The 25,276-nt window shown below is 33.5% G+C and overlaps 9 non-coding genes across 9 annotated transcripts; 5 read left to right on the forward strand and 4 right to left on the reverse strand.

The window, feature by feature from the left end:
- Positions 1–1,029: 1,029 nt before the first annotated feature.
- On the reverse strand, positions 1,030–1,122 carry TRNAI-UAU (transfer RNA isoleucine (anticodon UAU)). The gene is given in 2 exon segments: positions 1,030–1,065; positions 1,085–1,122. It is a non-coding gene; the product is annotated as a tRNA-Ile (tRNA).
- A 1,419-nt stretch (positions 1,123–2,541) lies between these two features.
- On the reverse strand, positions 2,542–2,634 carry TRNAI-UAU (transfer RNA isoleucine (anticodon UAU)). The gene is given in 2 exon segments: positions 2,542–2,577; positions 2,597–2,634. It is a non-coding gene; the product is annotated as a tRNA-Ile (tRNA).
- A 1,411-nt stretch (positions 2,635–4,045) lies between these two features.
- On the reverse strand, positions 4,046–4,138 carry TRNAI-UAU (transfer RNA isoleucine (anticodon UAU)). The gene is given in 2 exon segments: positions 4,046–4,081; positions 4,101–4,138. It is a non-coding gene; the product is annotated as a tRNA-Ile (tRNA).
- A 1,412-nt stretch (positions 4,139–5,550) lies between these two features.
- TRNAI-UAU (transfer RNA isoleucine (anticodon UAU)) lies at positions 5,551–5,643 on the reverse strand. Its single transcript is given in 2 exon segments — positions 5,551–5,586; positions 5,606–5,643. It is a non-coding gene; the product is annotated as a tRNA-Ile (tRNA).
- An 11,421-nt stretch (positions 5,644–17,064) lies between these two features.
- On the forward strand, positions 17,065–17,157 carry TRNAI-UAU (transfer RNA isoleucine (anticodon UAU)). Its single transcript is given in 2 exon segments — positions 17,065–17,102; positions 17,122–17,157. It is a non-coding gene; the product is annotated as a tRNA-Ile (tRNA).
- Positions 17,158–18,576: 1,419 nt separating this feature from the next.
- Positions 18,577–18,669, forward strand: TRNAI-UAU (transfer RNA isoleucine (anticodon UAU)). The gene is given in 2 exon segments: positions 18,577–18,614; positions 18,634–18,669. It is a non-coding gene; the product is annotated as a tRNA-Ile (tRNA).
- A 1,419-nt stretch (positions 18,670–20,088) lies between these two features.
- On the forward strand, positions 20,089–20,181 carry TRNAI-UAU (transfer RNA isoleucine (anticodon UAU)). The gene is given in 2 exon segments: positions 20,089–20,126; positions 20,146–20,181. It is a non-coding gene; the product is annotated as a tRNA-Ile (tRNA).
- Positions 20,182–21,863: 1,682 nt separating this feature from the next.
- TRNAI-UAU (transfer RNA isoleucine (anticodon UAU)) lies at positions 21,864–21,956 on the forward strand. Its single transcript is given in 2 exon segments — positions 21,864–21,901; positions 21,921–21,956. It is a non-coding gene; the product is annotated as a tRNA-Ile (tRNA).
- A 1,419-nt stretch (positions 21,957–23,375) lies between these two features.
- Positions 23,376–23,468, forward strand: TRNAI-UAU (transfer RNA isoleucine (anticodon UAU)). The gene is given in 2 exon segments: positions 23,376–23,413; positions 23,433–23,468. It is a non-coding gene; the product is annotated as a tRNA-Ile (tRNA).
- The last annotated feature ends 1,808 nt before the right edge of the window (positions 23,469–25,276 follow it).

Raw genomic sequence — 25,276 nt, forward strand, 5'->3', positions numbered from 1 at the left:
TATCTTTAAATAAAAATAAGTTAAATCTAACTTGTGCTCTATATTTAAAGGTAAACATTGTTTTTTTGGTCTGTAGCACCTAAATTGTCAGTAAAGTCAGTGTCCAAAGAAATATAAAAAGCAGAAAATTACCCTTTTGATGACATGGATGAAAGGACTTCAAGAAACCCATCAGCAATTGCCATAGACATTGTTATTTTGTAGCCACTCTGATATTAAATTGCAATTAAAACTTAATAGGTATGTTTTGGTATATATGGATTTCATGCAATACCATTAAGACAGTCACCTGCATTGAAAAAAAGCATAACTTCTAGAATGAGAATGAGCATCAAAGGAACATGCATCCTAGATGAGACTTGAAGCCACTGTCCCAGGTGATAGCAAACTTATCCGGAAACTAATCCACAATGTCATCAGGATAAATGTCTGCTTTTAGATACAGGGCCATAATTTTGCAAGCTGAACAGTACCGGATTGTTAAGCAGATAAAAGTTTCTGGTGGAGCCATTTGTGCAGTATCAAGCAAGAATAAAGGGAACATCTCCAGTAATTATATGGATGAAATAAAGCCCAGATGAGACTTGAAACCACAATCCCTAGCTTAGGAGGCCAGTGCCTTATCCATTAGGCCAGTGGGGCTTAGTAACATACTTGTGTGAAACTGATTTTTTCATTAGTATAATCATTAATTGTTGCGATATAGGAAAGCCGTTTATTTGTGTTCTTTGCTTTACAAATCCCAGCATGAAATGTGATTGTACTAACCAGACCTAATAGTGTGGACCCTCATGTTACATTGCAGCAAAACAGATTGATGCAACTCTTTTACCAATAAAGAGGTAGTCTTTTGCATTCCATTTTGTTGACTAACTAAAGTAATGTTTACAGTGCATATGAACCAAAGCAGATGTGTGTACTGGTACCTTAAAAACAGTCATGTTTGTAATTTTTTTCTGCCTTCATATCAGGATGTTCAGGTAGCAGATGATAATCATAAACTGATGACATTAGAAAAAAAATTACATTTGCTCCAGGTGAGGCTTGAACTCACAACCTCGGCATTGCTCAACAGATACTGTCTTATAAGTACTGCGCGCTGACCGATTGCACCACAGGAGCACATGGTCAAAGTGTATTATTTTTAGTTGAGTGATTTTAGCATCGAGTTGACTAAGTATATTAACTTGGTTTATTAATTTTAAATTAGTTACTTTTTAAATCCACTAAACTACTGCACCCAATACTAAAGTACCTAATAAAAGTAATATTCTAATCATAAGTTAATCAATTATATTGTGCATTTGTGTTATTGCCCAGTTTTATGTATCCTTAGGTGTATATTGCAATGAATTCATGCCATTGCTGTACAGTTCAATATTATCAAAATTGTAAAATAATTCCTGTTTATAAATAATTCCTGTTTATTTATCTTAAATAATATTTGCTATAAATATATGTAACTTCAATGTTGCATAGGGAAAATATACACTATAATACCAAAAAGTGCAGTATCTTTAAATAAAAATAAGTTAAATCTAACTTGTGCTCTATATTTAAAGGTAAACATTGTTTTTTTGGTCTGTAGCACCTAAATTGTCAGTAAAGTCAGTGTCCAAAGAAATATAAAAAGCAGAAAATTACCCTTTTGATGACATGGATGAAAGGACTTCAAGAAACCCATCAGCAATTGCCATAGACATTGTTATTTTGTAGCCACTCTGATATTAAATTGCAATTAAAACTTAATAGGTATGTTTTGGTATATATGGATTTCATGCAATACCATTAAGACAGTCACCTGCATTGAAAAAAAGCATAACTTCTAGAATGAGAATGAGCATCAAAGGAACATGCATCCTAGATGAGACTTGAAGCCACTGTCCCAGGTGATAGCAAACTTATCCGGAAACTAATCCACAATGTCATCAGGATAAATGTCTGCTTTTAGATACAGGGCCATAATTTTGCAAGCTGAACAGTACCGGATTGTTAAGCAGATAAAAGTTTCTGGTGGAGCCATTTGTGCAGTATCAAGCAAGAATAAAGGGAACATCTCCAGTAATTATATGGATGAAATAAAGCGCAGATGAGACTTGAAACCACAATCCCTAGCTTAGGAGGACAGTGCCTTATCCATTATGCCAGTGGGGCTTAGTAACATCTTTGTGTGAAACTGATTTTTTAATTAGTATAATCATTAATTGTTGCGATATAGGAAAGCCGTTTATTTGTATTCTTTGCTTTACAAATCCCAGCATGAAATGTGATTGTACTAACCAGACCTAATAGTGTGGACACACATGTTACATTGCAGCAAAACAGATTGATGCAACTCTTCTACCAATAAAGAGGTAGTCTTTTGCATTCCATTTTGTTGACTAACTAAAGTAATGTTTACAGTGCATATGAACCAAAGCAGATGTGTGTACTGGTTCCTTAAAAACAGTCATGTTTGTGATTTTTTACTGCCTTCATATCAGGATGTTCAGGTAGCAGATGATAATCATTAACTGATGACATTAGAAAAAGAATTACATTTGCTCCAGGTGAGGCTTGAACTCACAACCTCGGCATTGCTCAACAGATACTGTCTTATAAGTACTGCGCGCTGACCGATTGCACCACAGGAGCACATGGTCAAAGTGTATTATTTTTAGTTGAGTGATTTTAGCATCGAGTTGACTAAGTATATTAACTTGGTTTATTAATTTTAAATTAGTTACTTTTTAAATCCACTAAACTACTGCACCCAATACTAAAGTACCTAATAAAAGTAAAATTCTAATCATAAGTTAATCAATTATATTGTGCATTTGTGTTATTGCCCAGTTTTATGTATCCTTAGGTGTATATTGCAATGAATTCATGCCATTGCTGTACAGTTCAATATTATCAAAATTGTAAAATAATTCCTGTTTATAAATAATTCCTGTTTATTTATCTTAAATAATATTTGCTATAAATATATGTAACTTCAATGTTGCATAGGGAAAATATACACTATAATACCAAAAAGTGCAGTATCTTTAAATAAAAATAAGTTTAATCTCACTTGTGCTCTATATTTAAAGGTAAACATTGTTTTTTTGGTCTGTAGCACCTAAATTGTCAGTAAAGTCAGTGTCCAAAGAAATATAAAAAGCAGAAAATTACCCTTTTGATGACATGGATGAAAGGACTTCAAGAAACCCATCAGCAATTGCCATAGAGTTGTTATTTTGTAGCCACTCTGATATTAAATTGCAATTAAAACTTAATAGGTATGTTTTGGTATATATGGATTTCATGCAATACCATTAAGACAGTCACCTGCATTGAAAAAAAGCATAACTTCTAGAATGAGAATGAGCATCAAAGGAACATGCATCCTAGATGAGACTTGAAGCCACTGTCCCAGGTGATAGCAAACTTATCCGGAAACTAATCCACAATGTCATCAGGATAAATGTCTGCTTTTAGATACAGGGCCATAATTTTGCAAGCTGAACAGTACCGGATTGTTAAGCAGATAAAAGTTTCTGGTGGAGCCATTTGTGCAGTATCAAGCAAGAATAAAGGGAACATCTCCAGTAATTATATGGATGAAATAAAGCCCAGATGAGACTTGAAACCACAATCCCTAGCTTAGGAGGCCAGTGCCTTATCCATTAGGCCAGTGGGGCTTAGTAACATCTTTGTGTGAAACTGATTTTTTAATTAGTATAATCATTAATTGTTGCGATATAGGAAAGCCGTTTATTTGTGTTCTTTGCTTTACAAATCCCAGCATGAAATGTGATTGTACTAACCAGACCTAATAGTGTGGACCCTCATGTTACATTGCAGCAAAACAGATTGATGCAACTCTTTTACCAATAAAGAGGTAGTCTTTTGCATTCCATTTTGTTGACTAACTAAAGTAATGTTTACAGTGCATATGAACCAAAGCAGATGTGTGTACTGGTATCTTAAAAACAGTCATGTTTGTGATTTTTTTCTGCCTTCATATCAGGATGTTCAGATGATAATCATTAACTGATGACATTAGAAAAAAAATTACATTTGCTCCAGGTGAGGCTTGAACTCACAACCTCGGCATTGCTCAACAGATACTGTCTTATAAGTACCGCGCGCTGACCGATTGCGCCACAGGAGCACATGGTCAAAGTGTATTATTTTTAGTTGAGTGATTTTAGCATCGAGTTGACTAAGTATATTAACTTGGTTTATTAATTTTAAATTAGTTACTTTTTAAATCCACTAAACTACTGCACCCAATACTAAAGTAGCTAATAAAAGTAATATTCTAATCATAAGTTAATGAATTATATTGTGCATTTGTGTTATTGCCCAGTTTTATGTATCCTTAGGTGTATATTGCAATGAATTCATGCCATTGCTGTACAGTTCAATATTATCAAAATTGTAAAATAATTCCTGTTTATAAATAATTCCTGTTTATTTATCTTAAATAATATTTGCTATAAATATATGTAACTTCAATGTTGCATAGGGAAAATATACACTATAATACCAAAAAGTGCAGTATCTTTAAATAAAAATAAGTTAAATCTCACTTGTGCTCTATATTTAAAGGTAAACATTGTTTTTTTGGTCTGTAGCACCTAAATTGTCAGTAAAGTCAGTGTCCAAAGAAATATAAAAAGCAGAAAATTACCCTTTTGATGACATGGATGAAAGGACTTCAAGAAACCCATCAGCAATTGCCATAGACATTGTTATTTTGTAGCCACTCTGATATTAAATTGCAATTAAAACTTAATAGGTATGTTTTGGTATATATGGATTTCATGCAATACCATTAAGACAGTCACCTGCATTGAAAAAAAGCATAACTTCTAGAATGAGCATGAGCATCAAAGGAACATGCATCCTAGATGAGACTTGAAGCCACTGTCCCAGGTGATAGCAAACTTATCCGGAAACTAATCCACAATGTCATCAGGATAAATGTCTGCTTTTAGATACAGGGCCATAATTTTGCAAGCTGAACAGTACCGGATTGTTAAGCAGATAAAATTTTCTGGTGGAGCCATTTGTGCAGTATCAAGCAAGAATAAAGGGAACATCTCCAGTAATTATATGGATGAAATAAAGCCCAGATGAGACTTGAAACCACAATCCCTAGCTTAGGAGGCCAGTGCCTTATCCATTAGGCCAGTGGGGCTTAGTAACATCTTTGTGTGAAACTGATTTTTTCATTAGTATAATCATTAATTGTTGCGATATAGGAAAGCCATTTATTTGTGTTCTTTGCTTTACAAATCCCAGCATGAAATGTGATTGTACTAACCAGACCTAATAGTGTGGACCCTCATGTTACATTGCAGCAAAACAGATTGATGCAACTCTTTTACCAATAAAGAGGTAGTCTTTTGCATTCCATTTTGTTGACTAACTAAAGTAATGTTTACTGTGCATATGAACCAAAGCAGATGTGTGTACTGGTACCTTAAAAACAGTCATGTTTGTGATTTTTTTCTGCCTTCATATCAGGATGTTCAGATGATAATCATTAACTGATGACATTAGAAAAAAATTTACATTTGCTCCAGGTGAGGCTTGAACTCACAACCTCGGCATTGCTCAACAGATACTGTCTTATAAGCACCGCGCGCTGACCGATTGCGCCACAGGAGCACATGGTCAAAGTGTATTATTTTTAGTTGAGTGATTTTAGCATCGAGTTGACTAAGTATATTAACTTGGTTTATTAATTTTAAATTAGTTACTTTTTAAATCCACTAAACTACTGCACCCAATACTAAAGTAGCTAATAAAAGTAATATTCTAATCATAAGTTAATGAATTATATTGTGCATTTGTGTTATTGCCCAGTTTTATGTATCCTTAGGTGTATATTGCAATGAATTCATGCCATTGCTGTACAGTTCAATATTATCAAAATTGTAAAATAAATCCTGTTTATAAATAATTCCTGTTTATTTATCTTAAATAATATTTGCTATAAATATATGTAACTTCAATGTTGCATAGGGAAAATATACACTATAATACCAAAAAGTGCAGTATCTTTAAATAAAAATAAGTTAAATCTCACTTGTGCTCTATATTTAAAGGTAAACATTGTTTTTTTGGTCTGTAGCACCTAAATTGTCAGTAAAGTCAGTGTCCAAAGAAATATAAAAAGCAGAAAATTACCCTTTTGATGACATGGAAGAAAGGACTTCAAGAAACCCATCAGCAATTGCCTTAGACATTGTTATTTTGTATCCACTCTGATATTAAATTGCAATTAAAACTTAATAGGTATGTTTTGGTATATATGGATTTCATGCAATACCATTAAGACAGTCCCCTGCATTGAAAAAAAGCATAACTTCTAGAATGAGAATGAGCATCAAAGGAACATGCATCCTAGATGAGACTTGAAGCCACTGTCCCAGGTGATAGCAAACTTATCCGGAAACTAATCCACAATGTCATCAGGATAAATGTCTGCTTTTAGATACAGGGCCATAATTTTGCAAGCTGAACAGTACCGGATTGTTAAGCAGATAAAATTTTCTGGTGGAGCCATTTGTGCAGTATCAAGCAAGAATAAAGGGAACATCTCCAGTAATTATATGGATGAAATAAAGCCCAGATGAGACTTGAAACCACAATCCCTAGCTTAGGAGGCCAGTGCCTTATCCATTAGGCCAGTGGGGCTTAGTAACATCTTTGTGTGAAACTGATTTTTTCATTAGTATAATCATTAATTGTTGTGATATAGGAAAGCCGTTTAATTGTGTTCTTTGCTTTACAAATCCCAGCATGAAATGTGATTGTCCTAACCAGACCTAATAGTGTGGACCCTCATGTTACATTGCAGCAAAACAGATTGATGCAACTCTTTTACCAATAAAGAGGTAGTCTTTTGCATTCCATTTTGTTGACTAACTAAAGTAATGTTTACAGTGCATATGAACCAAAGCAGATGTGTGTACTGGTTCCTTAAAAACAGTCATGTTTGTGATTTTTTTTCTGCCTTCATATCAAGATGTTCAGGTAGCAGATGATAATCATTAACTGATGACATTAGAAAAAAAATTACATTTGCTCCAGGTGAGGCTTGAACTCTCAACCTCGGCACTGCTCAACAGATACTGTCTTATAAGTACCGCGCGCTGACCGATTGCACCACTGGAGCACATGGACAAAGTGCATTATTTTTAGTTGAGTGATTTTAGCATTGAGTTGACTAAGTATATTAACTTGGTTTATTAATTTTAAATTAGTTACTTTTTAAATCAACTAAACTACTGCACCCAATACTAAAGTACCTAATAAAAGTAATATTCTAATCATAAGTTAATCAATTATATTGTGCATTTGTGTTATTGCCCAGTTTTATGTATCCTTAGGTGTATATTGCAATGAATTCATGCCATTGCTGTACAGTTCAATATTATCAAAATTGTAAAATAATTCCTGTTTATAAATAATTCCTGTTTATTTATCTTAAATAATATTTGCTATAAATATATGTAACTTCAATGTTGCATAGGGAAAATATACACTATAATACCAAAAAGTGCAGTATCTTTAAATAAAAATAAGTTAAATCTCACTTGTGCTCTATATTTAAAGGTAAACATTGTTTTTTTGGTCTGTAGCACCTAAATTGTCAGTAAAGTCAGTGTCCAAAGAAATATAAAAAGCAGAAAATTACCCTTTTGATGACATGGATGAAAGGACTTCAAGAAACCCATCAGCAATTGCCATAGACATTGTTATTTTGTAGCCACTCTGATATTAAATTGCAATTAAAACTTAATAGGTATGTTTTGGTATATATGGATTTCTTACAATACCATTAAGACAGTCCCCTGCATTGAAAAAAACCAAAACTTCTAGAATGAGAATGAGCATCAAAGGAACATGCATCCTAGATGAGACTTGAAGCGACTGTCCCAGGTGATAGCAAACTTATCCGGAAACTAATCCACAATGTCATCAGGATAAATGTCTGCTTTTAGATACAGGGCCATAATTTTGCAAGCTGAACAGTACCGGATTGTTAAGCAGATAAAAGTTTCTGGTGGAGCCATTTGTGCAGTATCAAGCAAGAATAAAGGGAACATCTCCAGTAATTATATGGATGAAATAAAGCCCAGATGAGACTTGAAACCACAATCCCTAGCTTAGGAGGCCAGTGCCTTATCCATTAGGCCAGTGGGGCTTAGTAACATCTTTGTGTGAAACTGATTTTTTCATTAGTATAATCATTAATTGTTGCGATATAGGAAAGCCGTTTATTTGTGTTCTTTGCTTTACAAATCCCAGCATGAAATGTGATTGTCCTAACCAGACCTAATAGTGTGGACCCTCATGTTACATTGCAGCAAAACAGATTGATGCAACTCTTTTACCAATAAAGAGGTAGTCTTTTGCATTCCATTTTGTTGACTAACTAAAGTAATGTTTACAGTGCATATGAACCAAAGCAGATGTGTGTACTGGTACCTTAAAAACAGTCATGTTTGTGATTTTTTTCAGCCTTCATATCAGGATGTTCAGCTAGCAGATGATAATCATTAACTGATGACATTAGAAAAAAAATTACATTTGCTCCAGGTGAGGCTTGAACTCACAACCTCGGCATTGCTCAACAGATACTGTCTTATAAGTACTGCGCGCTGACCGATTGCACCACATGAGCACAATCGGTCTGTGCGCGGTATCATCTGCTACCTGAACATCCTGATATGAAGGCAGAAAAAAATCACAAACATGACTGTTTTTAAGGTACCAGTGCACACATCTGCTTTGGTTCATATGCACTGTAAACATTACTTTAGTTAGTCAACAAAATGGAATGCAAAAGACTACCTCTTTATTGGTAAAAGAGTTGCATCAATCTGTTTTGCTGCAATGTAACATGAGGGTCCACACTATTAGGTCTGGTTAGTACAATCACATTTCATGCTGGGATTTGTAAAGCAAAGAACACAAATAAACGGCTTTCCATTATCACAACAATTAATGATTATACTAATGAAAAAATCAGTTTCACACAAAGATGTTACTAAGCCCCACTGGCCTAATGGATAAGGCACTGTCCTCCTAAGCTAGGGATTGTGGTTTCAAGTCTCATCTGGGCTTTATTTCATCCATATAATTACTGGAGATGTTCCCTTTATTCTTGCTTGATACTGCACAAATGGCTCCACCAGAAACTTTTATCTGCTTAACAATCCGGTACTGTTCAGCTTGCAAAATTATGTCCCTGTATCTAAAAGCAGACATTTATCCTGATGACATTGTGGATTAGTTTCCGGATAAGTTTGCTATCACCTGGGACAGTGGCTTCAAGTCTCATCTAGGATGCATGTTCCTTTGATGCTCATTCTCATTCTAGAAGTTATGCTTTTTTTCAATGCAGGTGACTGTCTTAATGGTATTGCATGAAATCCATATATACCAAAACATACCTATTAAGTTTTAATTGCAATTTAATATCAGAGTGGCTACAAAATAACAATGTCTATGGCAATTGCTGATGGGTTTCTTGAAGTCCTTTCATCCATGTCATCAAAAGGGTAATTTTCTGCTTTTTTATATTTCTTTGGACACTGACTTTACTGACAATTTAGGTGCTACAGACCAAAAAAACAATGTTTACCTTTAAATATAGAGCACAAGTGAGATTTAACTTATTTTTATTTAAAGATACTGCACTTTTTGGTATTATAGTGTATATTTTCCCTATGCAACATTGAAGTTACATATATTTATAGCAAATATTATATAGGATAAATAAACAGGAATTATTTATAAACAGGAATTATTTTACAATTTTGATAATATTGAACTGTACAGCAATGGCATGAATTCATTGCAATATACACCTAAGGATACATAAAACTGGGCAATAACACAAATGCACAATATAATTGATTAACTTATGATTAGAATATTACTTTTATTAGGTACTTTAGTATAGGGTGCAGTAGTTTAGTGGATTTAAAAAGTAACTAATTTAAAATTAATAAACCAAGTTAATATACTTAGTCAACTTGATGCTAAAATCACTCAACTAAAAATAATAGATTTTGACCATGTGCTCCTGTGGCGCAATCGGTCAGCGCGCGGTACTTATAAGACAGTATCTGTTGAGCAATTGCTTGATAGTGCACAAATGGCTCCACCAGAAACTTTTATCTGCTTAACAATCCGGTACTGTTCAGCTTGCAAAATTATGTCCCTGTATCTAAAAGCAGACATTTATCCTGATGACATTGTGGATTAGTTTCCGGATAAGTTTGCTATCACCTGGGACAGTGGCTTCAAGTCTCATCTAGGATGCATGTTCCTTTGATGCTCATTCTCATTCTAGAAGTTATGCTTTTTTTCAATGCAGGTGACTGTCTTAATGGTATTGCATGAAATCCATATATACCAAAACATACCTATTAAGTTTTAATTGCAATTTAATATCAGAGTGGCTACAAAATAACAATGTCTATTGCAATTGCTGATGGGTTTCTTGAAGTCCTTTCATCCATGTCATCAAAAGGGTAATTTTCTGCTTTTTATATTTCTTTGGACACTGACTTTACTGACAATTTAGGTGCTACAGACCAAAAAAACAATGTTTACCTTTAAATATAGAGCACAAGTGAGATTTAACTTATTTTTATTTAAAGATACTGCACTTTTTGGTATTATAGTGTATATTTTCCCTATGCAACATTGAAGTTACATATATTTATAGCAATTATTATATAGGATAAATAAACAGGAATTATTTATAAACAGGAATTATTTTACAATTTTGATAATATTGAACTGTACAGCAATGGCATGAATTCACTGCAATATACACCTAAGGATACATAAAACTGGGCAATAACACAAATGCACAATATAATTGATTAACTTATGATTAGAATATTACTATTATTAGGTACTTTAGTATTGGGTGCAGTAGTTTAGTGGATTTAAAAAGTAACTGAATTAAAATTAATAAACCAAGTTAATATACTTAGTCAACTTGATGCTAAAATCACTCAACTAAAAATAATGCATTTTGACCATGTGCTCCTGTGGCGCAATTGTTCAGCGCGTAGTACTTATAAGACAGTATCTGTTGAGCAATGCTGAGGTTGTGAGTTCAAGCCTCACCTGAAGCAAATGTAATTTGTTTTCTAATGTCATCAGTTAATGATTATCATCTGCAACCTGAACATCCTGATATGAAGGCAGAAAAAAATCACAAACATGACTGTTTTTAAGGTACCAGTACACACATCTGCTTTGGTTCATATGCACTGTAAACATTACTTTAGTTAGTCAACAAAATGGAATGCAAAAGACTACCTCTTTATTGGTAAAAGAGTTGCATCAATCTGTTTTGCTGCAATGTAATATGAGGGTCCACACTATTAGGTCTGGTTAGTACAATCACATTTCATGCTGGGATTTGTAAAGCAAAGAACACAAATAAATGGCTTTCCATTATCACAACAATTAATGATTATACTAATGAAAAAATCAGTTTCACACAAAGATGTTACTAAGCCCCACTGGCCTAATGGATAAGGCACTGTCCTCCTAAGCTAGGGATTGTGGTTTCAAGTCTCATCTGGGCTTTATTTCATCCATATAATTACTGGAGATGTTCCCTTTATTCTTGCTTGATACTGCACAAATGGCTCCACCAGAAACTTTTATCTGCTTAACAATCCGGTACTGTTCAGCTTGCAAAATTATGTCCCTGTATCTAAAAGCAGACATTTATCCTGATGACATTGTGGATTAGTTTCCGGATAAGTTTGCTATCACCTGGGACAGTGGCTTCAAGTCTCATCTAGGATGCATGTTCCTTTGATGCTCATTCTCATTCTAGAAGTTATGCTTTTTTTCAATGCAGGTGACTGTCTTAATGGTATTGCATGAAATCCATATATACCAAAACATACCTATTAAGTTTTAATTGCAATTTAATATCAGAGTGGCTACAAAATAACAATGTCTATGGCAATTGCTGATGGGTTTCTTGAAGTCCTTTCATCCATGTCATCAAAAGGGTAATTTTCTGCTTTTTATATTTCTTTGGACACTGACTTTACTGACAATTTAGGTGCTACAGACCAAAAAAACAATGTTTACCTTTAAATATAGAGCACAAGTGAGATTTAACTTATTTTTATTTAAAGATACTGCACTTTTTGGTATTATAGTGTATATTTTCCCTATGCAACATTGAAGTTACATATATTTATAGCAAATATTATTTAAGATAAATAAACAGGATTTATTTTACAATTTTGATAATGTTGAACTGTACAGCAATGGCATGAATTCATTGCAATATACACCTAAGGATACATAAAACTGGGCAATAACACAAATGCACAATATAATTGACTAACTTATGATTAGAATATTACTTTTATTAGCTACTTTAGTATTGGGTGCAGTAGTTTAGTGGATTTAAAAAGTAACTAATTTAAAATTAATAAACCAAGTTAATATACTTAGTCAACTTGATGCTAAAATCACTCAACTAAAAATAATAGATTTTGCGCATGTGCTCCTGTGGCGCAATCAGTCAGCACGCGGTACTTATAAGACAGTATCTGTTGAGCAATGCCGAGGTTGTGAGTTCAAGCCTCACCTGGAGCAAATGTAAATTTTTTTCTTATGTCATCAGTTAATGATTATCATCTGCTACCTGAACATCCTGATATGAAGGCAGAAAAAAAATCACAAACATGACTGTTTTTAAGGTACCAGTACACACATCTGCTTTGGTTCATATGCACTGTAAACATTACTTTACTTAGTCAACAAAATGGAATGCAAAAGACTACCTCTTTATTGGTAAAAGAGTTGCATCAATGTGTTTTGCTGCAATGTAGCATGAGGGTCTACACTATTAGGTCTGGTTAGTACAATCACATTTCATGCTCGGATTTGTAAAGCAAAGAACACAAATAAATGGCTTTCCTATATCGCAACAATTAATGATTATACTAATGAAAAAATCAGTTTCACACAAAGATGTTACTAAGCCCCACTGGCCTAATGGATAAGGCACTGGCCTCCTAAGCTAGGGATTGTGGTTTCAAGTCTCATCTGGGCTTTATTTCATCCATATAATTACTGGAGATGTTCCCTTTATTCTTGCTTGATACTGCACAAATGGCTCCACCAGAAACTTTTATCTGCTTAACAATCCGGTACTGTTCAGCTTGCAAAATTATGGCCCTGTATCTAAAAGCAGACATTTATCCTGATGACATTGTGGATTAGTTTCCGGATAAGTTTGCTATCACCTGGGACAGTGGGTTCAAGTCTCATCTAGGATGCATGTTTCTTTGATGCTCATTCTCATTCTAGAAGTTATGCTTTTTTTCAATGCAGGTGACTGTCTTAATGGTATTGCATGAAATCCATATATACCAAAACATACCTATTAAGTTTTAATTGCAATTTAATATCAGAGTGGCTACAAAATAACAATGTCTATGGCAATTGCTGATGGGTTTCTTGAAGTCCTTTCATCCATGTCATCAAAAGGGTAATTTTCTGCTTTTTATATTTCTTTGGACACTGACTTTACTGACAATTTAGGTGCTACAGACCAAAAAAACAATGTTTACCTTTAAATATAGAGCACAAGTGAGATTTAACTTATTTTTATTTAAAGATACTGCACTTTTTGGTATTATAGTGTATATTTTCCCTATGCAACATTGAAGTTACATATATTTATAGCAAATATTATTTAAGATAAATAAACAGGATTTATTTTACAATTTTGATAATATTGAACTGTACAGCAATGGCATGAATTCATTGCAATATACACCTAAGGATACATAAAACTGGGCAATAACACAAATGCACAATATAATTGATTAACTTATGATTAGAATATTACTTTTATTAGGTACTTTAGTATTGGGTGCAGTAGTTTAGTGGATTTAAAAAGTAACTAATTTAAAATTAATAAACCAAGTTAATATACTTAGTCAACTTGATGCTAAAATCACTCAACTAAAAATAATAGATTTTGCGCATGTGCTCCTGTGGCGCAATCAGTCAGCATGCGGTACTTATAAGACAGTATCTGTTGAGCAATGCCGAGGTTGTGAGTTCAAGCCTCACCTGGAGCAAATGTAAATTTTTTTCTTATGTCATCAGTTAATGATTATCATCTGCTACCTGAACATCCTGATATGAAGGCAGAAAAAAAATCACAAACATGACTGTTTTTAAGGTACCAGTACACACATCTGCTTTGGTTCATATGCACTGTAAACATTACTTTACTTAGTCAACAAAATGGAATGCAAAAGACTACCTCTTTATTGGTAAAAGAGTTGCATCAATGTGTTTTGCTGCAATGTAGCATGAGGGTCCACACTATTAGGTCTGGTTAGTACAATCACATTTCATGCTCGGATTTGTAAAGCAAAGAACACAAATAAATGGCTTTCCTATATCGCAACAATTAATGATTATACTAATGAAAAAATCAGTTTCACACAAAGATGTTACTAAGCCCCACTGGCCTAATGGATAAGGCACTGGCCTCCTAAGCTAGGGATTGTGGTTTCAAGTCTCATCTGGGCTTTATTTCATCTATATAATTACTGGAGATGTTCCCTTTATTCTTGCTTGATACTGCACAAATGGCTCCACCAGAAACTTTTATCTGCTTAACAATCCGGTACTGTTCAGCTTGCAAAATTATGGCCCTGTATCTAAAAGCAGACATTTATCCTGATGACATTGTGGATTAGTTTCCGGATAAGTTTGCTATCACCTGGGACAGTGGGTTCAAGTCTCATCTAGGATGCATGTTTCTTTGATGCTCATTCTCATTCTAGAAGTTATGCTTTTTTTCAATGCAGGTGACTGTCTTAATGGTATTGCATGAAATCCATATATACCAAAACATACCTATTAAGTTTTAATTGCAATTTAATATCAGAGTGGCTACAAAATAACAATGTCTATGGCAATTGCTGATGGGTTTCTTGAAGTCCTTTCATCCATGTCATCAAAAGGGTAATTTTCTGCTTTTTATATTTCTTTGGACACTGACTTTACTGACAATTTAGGTGCTACAGACCAAAAAAACAATGTTTACCTTTAAATATAGAGCACAAGTGAGATTTAACTTATTTTTATTTAAAGATACTGCACTTTTTGGTATTATAGTGTATATTTTCCCTATGCAACATTGAAGTTACATATATTTATAGCAAATATTATTTAAGATAAATAAACAGAAATTATTTATAAACAGGAATTATTTTACAATTTTGATAATATTGAACTGTACAGCAATGGCATGAATTCATTGCAATATACACCTAAGGATACATAAAACTGGGCAATAACACAAATGCACAATATAATTAATTATCTTATGATTAGAAAATTACTTTTATTAGGTACTTTAGTATTGGGTGCAGTAGTTTAGTGAATTTAAAAAGTAACTAATTTAAAATTAATAAACCAAGTTAATATACTTAGTCAACTCGATGCTAAAATCACTCAACTAAAAATAATACACTTTGACCATGTGCTCCTGTGGCGCAATCAGTCAGCACGCGGTACTTATAAGACAGTATCTATTGAGCAATGCCGAGGTTGTGAGTTCAAGCCTCACCTGGAGCAAATGTAACTTTTTTTCAAATGTCATCAGTTAATGATTATCATCTGCTACCTGAACATCCTGATATGAAGGCAGAAAAAAATCACAAACATGACTGTTTTTAAGGTACCAGTGCACACATCTGCTTTGGTTCATATGCACTGTAAACATTACTTTAGTTAGTCAACAAAATGGAATGCAAAAGACTACCTCTTTATTGGTAAAAGAGTTGCATCAATCTGTTTTGCTGCAATGTAACATGAGGGTCCACACTATTAGGTCTGGTTAGTACAATCACATTTCATGCTGGGATTTGTAAAGCAAAGAACACAAATAAACGGCTTTCCATTATCACAACAATTAATGATTATACTAATGAAAAAATCAGTTTCACACAAAGATGTTACTAAGCCCCACTGGCCTAATGGATAAGGCACTGTCCTCCTAAGCTAGGGATTGTGGTTTCAAGTCTCATCTGGGCTTTATTTCATCCATATAATTACTGGAGATGTTCCCTTTATTCTTGCTTGATACTGCACAAATGGCTCCACCAGAAACTTTTATCTGCTTAACAATCCGGTACTGTTCAGCTTGCAAAATTATGTCCCTGTATCTAAAAGCAGACATTTATCCTGATGACATTGTGGATTAGTTTCCGGATAAGTTTGCTATCACCTGGGACAGTGGCTTCAAGTCTCATCTAGGATGCATGTTCCTTTGATGCTCATTCTCATTCTAGAAGTTATGCTTTTTTTCAATGCAGGTGACTGTCTTAATGGTATTGCATGAAATCCATATATACCAAAACATACCTATTAAGTTTTAATTGCAATTTAATATCAGAGTGGCTACAAAATAACAATGTCTATGGCAATTGCTGATGGGTTTCTTGAAGTCCTTTCATCCATGTCATCAAAAGGGTAATTTTCTGCTTTTTATATTTCTTTGGACACTGACTTTACTGACAATTTAGGTGCTACAGACCAAAAAAACAATGTTTACCTTTAAATATAGAGCACAAGTGAGATTTAACTTATTTTTATTTAAAGATACTGCACTTTTTGGTATTATAGTGTATATTTTCCCTATGCAACATTGAAGTTACATATATTTATAGCAAATATTATTTAAGATAAATAAACAGAAATTATTTATAAACAGGAATTATTTTACAATTTTGATAATATTGAACTGTACAGCAATGGCATGAATTCATTGCAATATACACCTAAGGATACATAAAACTGGGCAATAACACAAATGCACAATATAATTGATTATCTTATGATTAGAATATTACTTTTATTAGGTACTTTAGTATTGGGTGCAGTAGTTTAGTGAATTTAAAAAGTAACTAATTTAAAATTAATAAACCAAGTTAATATACTTAGTCAACTCGATGCTAAAATCACTCAACTAAAAATAATACACTTTGACCATGTGCTCCTGTGGCGCAATCGGTTAGCGCGCGGTACTTATAAGACAGTATCTGTTGAGCAATGCCGAGGTTGTGAGTTCAAGCCTCACCTGGAGCAAATGTAATTTTTTTTCTAATGTCATCAGTTAATGATTATCATCTGCTACCTGAACATCCTGATATGAAGGCAGAAAAAAATCACAAACATGACTGTTTTTAAGGTACCAGTACACACATCTGCTTTGGTTCATATGCACTGTAAACATTACTTTAGTTAGTCAACAAAATGGAATGCAAAAGACTACCTCTTTATTGGTAAAAGAGTTGCATCAATCTGTTTTACTGCAATGTAACTTGAGGGTCCACACTATTAGGTCTGGTTAGTACAATCACATTTCATGCTGGGATTTGTAAAGCAAAGAACACAAATAAACGGCTTTCCTATATCGCAACAATTAATGATTATACTAATGAAAAAATCAGTTTCACACAAAGATGTTACTAAGCCCCACTGGCCTAATGGATAAGGCACTGGCCTCCTAAGCTAGGGATTGTGGTTTCAAGTCTCATCTGGGCTTTATTTCATCAATATAATTACTGGAGATGTTCCCTTTATTCTTGCTTGATACTGCACAAATGGCTCCACCAGAAACTTTTATCTGCTTAACAATCCGGTACTGTTCAGCTTGCAAAATTATGGCCCTGTATCTAAAAGCAGACATTTATCCTGATGACATTGTGGATTAGTTTCCGGATAAGTTTGCTATCACCTGGGACAGTGGCTTCAAGTCTCATCTAGGATGCATGTTCCTTTGATGCTCATTCTCATTCTAGAAGTTATGCTTTTTTTCAATGCAGGTGACTGTCTTAATGGTATTGCATGAAATCCATATATACCAAAACATACCTATTAAGTTTTAATTGCAATTTAATATCAGAGTGGCTACAAAATAACAATGTCTATGGCAATTGCTGATGGGTTTCTTGAAGTCCTTTCATCCATGTCATCAAAAGGGTAATTTTCTGCTTTTTATATTTCTTTGGACACTGACTTTACTGACAATTCAGGTGCTACAGACCAAAAAAACAATGTTTACCTTTAAATATAGAGCACAAGTGAGATTTAACTTATTTTTATTTAAAGATACTGCACTTTTTGGTATTATAGTGTATATTTTCCCTATGCAACATGGAAGTTACATATATTTATAGCAAATATTATTTAAGATAAATAAACAGGAATTATTTATAAACAGGAATTATTTTACAATTTTGATAATATTGAACTGTACAGCAATGGCATGAATTCATTGCAATATACACCTAAGGATACATAAAACTGGGCAATAACACAAATGCACAATATAATTGATTAACTTATGATTAGAATATTACTTTTATTAGGTACTCTAGTATTGGGTGCAGTAGTTTAGTGGATTTAAAAAGTAACTAATTTAAAATTAATAAACCAAGTTAATATACTTAGTCAACTCGATGCTAAAATCACTCAACTAAAAATAATACCCTTTGACCATGTGCTCCTGTGGCGCAATCGGTTAGCGCGTGGTACTTATAAGACAGTATCTGTTGAGCAATGCCGAGGTTGTGAGTTCAAGCCTCACCTGGAGCAAATGTAATTTTTTTTCTAATGTCATCAGTTAATGATTATCATCTGCTACCTGAACATCCTGATATGAAGGCAGAAAAAAATCACAAACATGACTGTTTTTAAGGTACCAGTACACACATCTGCTTTGGTTCATATGCACTGTAAACATTACTTTAGTTAGTCAACAAAATGGAATGCAAAAGACTACCTCTTTATTGGTAAAAGAGTTGCATCAATTTGTTTTGCTGCAATGTAACATGAGGGTCTACACTATTAGGTCTGGTTAGTACAATCACATTTCATGCTGGGATTTGTAAAGCAAAGAACACAAATAAACGGCTTTCCTATATCGCAACAATTAATGATTATACTAATGAAAAAATCAGTTTCACACAAAGATGTTACTAAGCCCCACTGGCCTAATGGATAAGGCACTGGCCTCCTAAGCTAGGGATTGTGGTTTCAAGTCTCATCTGGGCTTTATTTCATCAATATAATTACTGGAGATGTTCCCTTTATTCTTGCTTGATACTGCACAAATGGCTCCACCAGAAACTTTTATCTGCTTAACAATCCGGTACTGTTCAGCTTGCAAAATTATGGCCCTGTATCTAAAAGCAGACATTTATCCTGATGACATTGTGGATTAGTTTCCGGATAAGTTTGCTATCACCTGGGACAGTGGCTTCAAGTCTCATCTAGGATGCATGTTCCTTTGATGCTCATTCTCATTCTAGAAGTTATGCTTTTTTTCAATGCAGGTGACTGTCTTAATGGTATTGCATGAAATCCATATATACCAAAACATACCTATTAAGTTTTAATTGCAATTTAATATCAGAGTGGCTACAAAATAACAATGTCTATGGCAATTGCTGATGGGTTTCTTGAAGTCCTTTAATCCATGTCATCAAAAGGGTAATTTTCTGCTTTTTATATTTCTTTGGACACTGACTTTACTGACAATTCAGGTGCTACAGACCAAAAAAACAATGTTTACCTTTAAATATAGAGCACAAGTGAGATTTAACTTATTTTTATTTAAAGATACTGCACTTTTTGGTATTATAGTGTATATTTTCCCTATGCAACATGGAAGTTACATATATTTATAGCAAATATTATTTAAGATAAATAAACAGGAATTATTTATAAACAGGAATTATTTTACAATTTTGATAATATTGAACTGTACAGCAATGGCATGAATTCATTGCAATATACACCTAAGGATACATAAAACTGGGCAATAACACAAATGCACAATATAATTGATTAACTTATGATTAGAATATTACTTTTATTAGGTACTCTAGTATTGGGTGCAGTAGTTTAGTGGATTTAAAAAGTAACTAATTTAAAATTAATAAACCAAGTTAATATACTTAGTCAACTCGATGCTAAAATCACTCAACTAAAAATAATACCCTTTGACCATGTGCTCCTGTGGCGCAATCGGTTAGCGCGTGGTACTTATAAGACAGTATCTGTTGAGCAATGCCGAGGTTGTGAGTTCAAGCCTCACCTGGAGCAAATGTAATTTTTTTTCTAATGTCATCAGTTAATGATTATCATCTGCTACCTGAACATCCTGATATGAAGGCAGAAAAAAATCACAAACATGACTGTTTTTAAGGTACCAGTACACACATCTGCTTTGGTTCATATGCACTGTAAACATTACTTTAGTTAGTCAACAAAATGGAATGCAAAAGACTACCTCTTTATTGGTAAAAGAGTTGCATCAATTTGTTTTGCTGCAATGTAACATGAGGGTCTACACTATTAGGTCTGGTTAGTACAATCACATTTCATGCTGGGATTTGTAAAGCAAAGAACACAAATAAACGGCTTTCCTATATCGCAACAATTAATGATTATACTAATGAAAAAATCAGTTTCACACAAAGATGTTACTAAGCCCCACTGGCCTAATGGATAAGGCACTGGCCTCCTAAGCTAGGGATTGTGGTTTCAAGTCTCATCTGGGCTTTATTTCATCCATATAATTACTGGAGATGTTCCCTTTATTCTTGCTTAATACTGCACAAATATCTCCACCAGAAACTTTTATCTGCTTAACAATCCGGTACTGTTCATCTTGCAAAATTATGGCCCTGTATCTAAAAGCAGACATTTATCCTGATGACATTGTGGATTAGTTTCCGGATAAATTTGCTATCACCTGGGACAGTGGCTTCAAGTCTCATCTAGGATGCATGTTCCTTTTATGCTCATTCTCATTCTAGAAGTTATGCTTTTTTTCAAAGCAGGTGACTGTCTTAATGGTATTGCATGAAATCCATATATACCAAAACATACCTATTAAGTTTTAATTGCAATTTAATATCAGAGTGGCTACAAAATAACAATGTCTATGGCAATTGCTGATGGGTTTCTTGAAGTCCTTTCATCCATGTCATCAAAAGGGTAATTTTCTGCTTTTTATATTTCTTTGGACACTGACTTTACTGACAATTTAGGTGCTACAGACCAAAAAAACAATGTTTACCTTTAAATATAGAGAACAAGTGAGATTTAACTTATTTTTATTTAAAGATACTGCACTTTTTGGTATTATAGTGTATATTTTCCCTATGCAACATTGAAGTTACATATATTTATAGCAAATATTATTTAAGATAAATAAACAGGAATTATTTATAAACAGGAATTATTTTACAATTTTGAGAATATTAGACTGTACAGCAATGGCATGAATTCATTGCAATATACACCTAAGGATACATAAAACTGGGCAATAACAATGTTTACCTTTAAATATAGAGCACAAGTGAGATTTAACTTATTTTTATTTAAAGATACTGCACTTTTTGGTATTATAGTGTATATTTTCCCTATGCAACATTGAAGTTACATATATTTATAGCAAATATTATTTAAGATAAATAAACAGGAATTATTTATAAACAGGAATTATTTTACAATTTTGATAATATTGAACTGTACAGCAATGGCATGAATTCATTGCAATATACACCTAAGGATACATAAAACTGGGCAATAACACAAATGCACAATATAATTGATTAACTTATGATTAGAATATTACTTTTATTAGGTACTTTAGTATTGGGTGCAGTAGTTTAGTGGATTTAAAAAGTAACTAATTTAAAATGAATAAACCAAGTTAATATACTTAGTCACCTCGATGCTAAAATCACTCAACTAAAAATAATACACTTTGCCCATGTGCTCCTGTGGCGCAATCGGTCAGCGCGCAGTACTTATAAGACAGTATCTGTTGAGCAATGCCGAGGTTGTGAGTTCAAGCCTCACCTGGGGCAAATGTAATTTTTTTTCTAATGTCATCAGTTAATGATTATCATCTGCTACCTGAACATCCTGATATGAAGGCAGAAAAAAATCACAAACATGACTGTTTTTAAGGTACCAGTACACACATCTGCTTTGGTTCATATGCACTGTAAACATTACTTTAGTTAGTCAACAAAATGGAATGCAAAAGACTACCTCTTTATTGGTAAAAGAGTTGCATCAATCTGTTTTGCTGCAATGTAACATGAGGGTCCACACTATTAGGTCTGGTTAGTACAATCACATTTCATGCTGGGATTTGTAAAGCAAAGAACACAAATAAACATCTTTCCTATATCGCAACAATTAATGATTATACTAATGAAAAAATCAGTTTCACACAAAGATGTTACTAAGCCCCACTGGCCTAATGGATAAGGCACTGGCCTCCTATGCCAGGGATTGTGGTTTCACGTCTCATCTGAGCTTTATTTCATCCATATAATTACTTGAGATGTTCCCTTTATTCTTGCTTGATACTGCACAAATGGCTCCACCAGAAACTTTTTTCTGCTCAACAATCCGGTACTTTTCAGCTTGCAAAATTATGGCCCTGTATCTAAAAGCAGACATTTATCCTGATGACATTATGGATTAGTTTCCGGATAAGTTTGCTATCACCTGGGACAGTGGCTTCAAGTCTCATCTAGGATGCATGTTCCTTTGATGCTCATTCTCATTCTAGAAGTTATGCTTTTTTTCAATGCAGGTGACTGTCTTAATGGTATTGCATGAAATCCATATATACCAAAACATACCTATTAAGTTTTAATTGCAATTTAATATCAGAGTGGCTACAAAATAACAATGTCTATGGCAATTGCTGATGGGTTTCTTGAAGTCCTTTCATCCATGTCATCAAAAGGGTAATTTTCTGCTTTTTATATTTCTTTGGACACTGACTTTACTGACAATTTAGGTGCTACAGACCAAAAAAACAATGTTTACCTTTAAATATAGAGCACAAGTGAGATTTAACTTATTTTTATTTAAAGATACTGCACTTTTTGGTATTATAGTGTATATTTTCCCTATGCAACATTGAAGTTACATATATTTATAGCAAATATTATTTAAGATAAATAAACAGGAATTATTTATAAACAGGAATTATTTTACAATTTTGATAATATTGAACTGTACAGCAATGGCATGAATTCATTGCAATATACACCTAAGGATACATAAAACTGGGCAATAACACAAATGCACAATATAATTGATTAACTTATGATTAGAATATTACTTTTATTAGGTACTTTAGTATTGGGTGCAGTAGTTTAGTGGATTTAAAAAGTAACTAATTTAAAATTAATAAACCAAGTTAATATACTTAGTCAACTCGATGCTAAAATCACTCAACTAAAAATAATACACTTTGGCCATGTGCTCCTGTGGCGCAATAGGTTAGCGCGCGGTACTTATAAGACAGTATCTGTTGAGCAATGCTGAGGTTGTGAGTTCAACCCTCACCTGGAGCAAAGGTAATTTTTTTTCTAATGTCATCAGTTAATGATTATCATCTGCTACCTGAACATCCTGATATGAAGGCAGAAAAAAATCACAAACATGACTGTTTTTAAGGTACCAGTACACACATCTGCTTTGGTTCATATGCACTGTAAACATTACTTTAGTTAGTCAACAAAATGGAATGCAAAAGACTACCTCTTTATTGGTAAAAGAGTTGCATCAATCTGTTTTGCTGCAATGTAACATGAGGGTCCACACTATTAGGTCTGGTTAGTACAATCACATTTCATGCTGGGATTTGTAAAGCAAAGAACACAAATAAACGGCTTTCCTATATCGCAACAATTAATGATTATACTAATGAAAAAATCAGTTTCACACAAAGATGTTACTAAGCCCCACTGGCCTAATGGATAAGGCACTGGCCTCCTAAGCTAGGGATTGTGGTTTTAAGTCTCATCTGGGCTTTATTTCATCAATATAATTACTGGAGATGTTCCCTTTATTCTTGCTTGATACTGCACAAATGTCTCCACCAGAAACTTTTATCTGCTTAACAATCCGGTACTGTTCAGCTTGCAAAATTATGGCCCTGTATCTAAAAGCAGACATTTATCCTGATGACATTGTGGATTAGTTTCCGGATAAGTTTGCTATCACCTGGGACAGTGACTTCAAGTCTCATCTAGGATGCATGTTCCTTTGATGCTCATTCTCATTCTAGAAGTTATGCTTTTTTTCAAAGCAGGTGACTGTCTTAATGGTATTGCATGAAATCCATATATACCAAAACATACCTATTAAGTTTTAATTGCAATTTAATATCAGAGTGGCTACAAAATATCAATGTCTATGACAATTGCTGATGGGTTTCTTGAAGTCCTTTCATCCATGTCATCAAAAGGGTAATTTTCTGCTTTTTATATTTCTTTGGACACTGACTTTACTGACAATTTAGGTGCTACAGACCAAAAAAACAATGTTTACCTTTAAATATAGAGAACAAGTGAGATTTAACTTATTTTTATTTAAAGATACTGCACTTTTTGGTATTATAGTGTATATTTTCCCTATGCAACATTGAAGTTACATATATTTATAGCAAATATTATTTAAGATAAATAAACAGGAATTATTTATAAACAGGAATTATTTTACAATTTTGATAATATTGAACTGTACAGCAATGGCATGAATTCATTGCAATATACACCTAAGGATACATAAACTGGGCAATAACACAAATGCATAATATAATTGATTAACTTATGATTAGAATATTACTTTTATTAGGTACTTTAGTATTGGGTGCAGTAGTTTAGTGGATTTAAAAAGTAACTAATTTAAAGTTAATAAACCAAGTTAATATACTTAGTCAACTCGATGCTAAAATCACTCAACTAAAAATAATACACTTTGACCATGTGCTCATGTGGCGCAATAGGTTAGCGCGCGGTACTTATAAGACAGTATCTGTTGAGCAATGCCGAGGTTGTGAGTTCAAGCCTCAACTGGAGCAAATGTAATTTTTTTTCTAATGTCATCAGTTAATGATTATCATCTGCTACCTGAACATCCTGATATGAAGGCAGAAAAAAATCACAAACATGACTGTTTTTAAGGTACCAGTACACACATCTGCTTTGGTTCATATGCACTGTAAACATTACTTTAGTTAGTCAACAAAATGGAATGCAAAAGACTACCTCTTTATTGGTAAAAGAGTTGCATCAATCTGTTTTGCTGCAATGTAACATGAGGGTCCACACTATTAGGTCTGGTTAGTACAATCACATTTCATGATGGGATTTGTAAA

Source organism: Taudactylus pleione, unplaced genomic scaffold (assembly GCF_031769625.1).
Source record: "Taudactylus pleione unplaced genomic scaffold, aTauple2 ptg000473l, whole genome shotgun sequence".
NCBI lineage: Eukaryota > Metazoa > Chordata > Amphibia > Anura > Myobatrachidae > Taudactylus > Taudactylus pleione.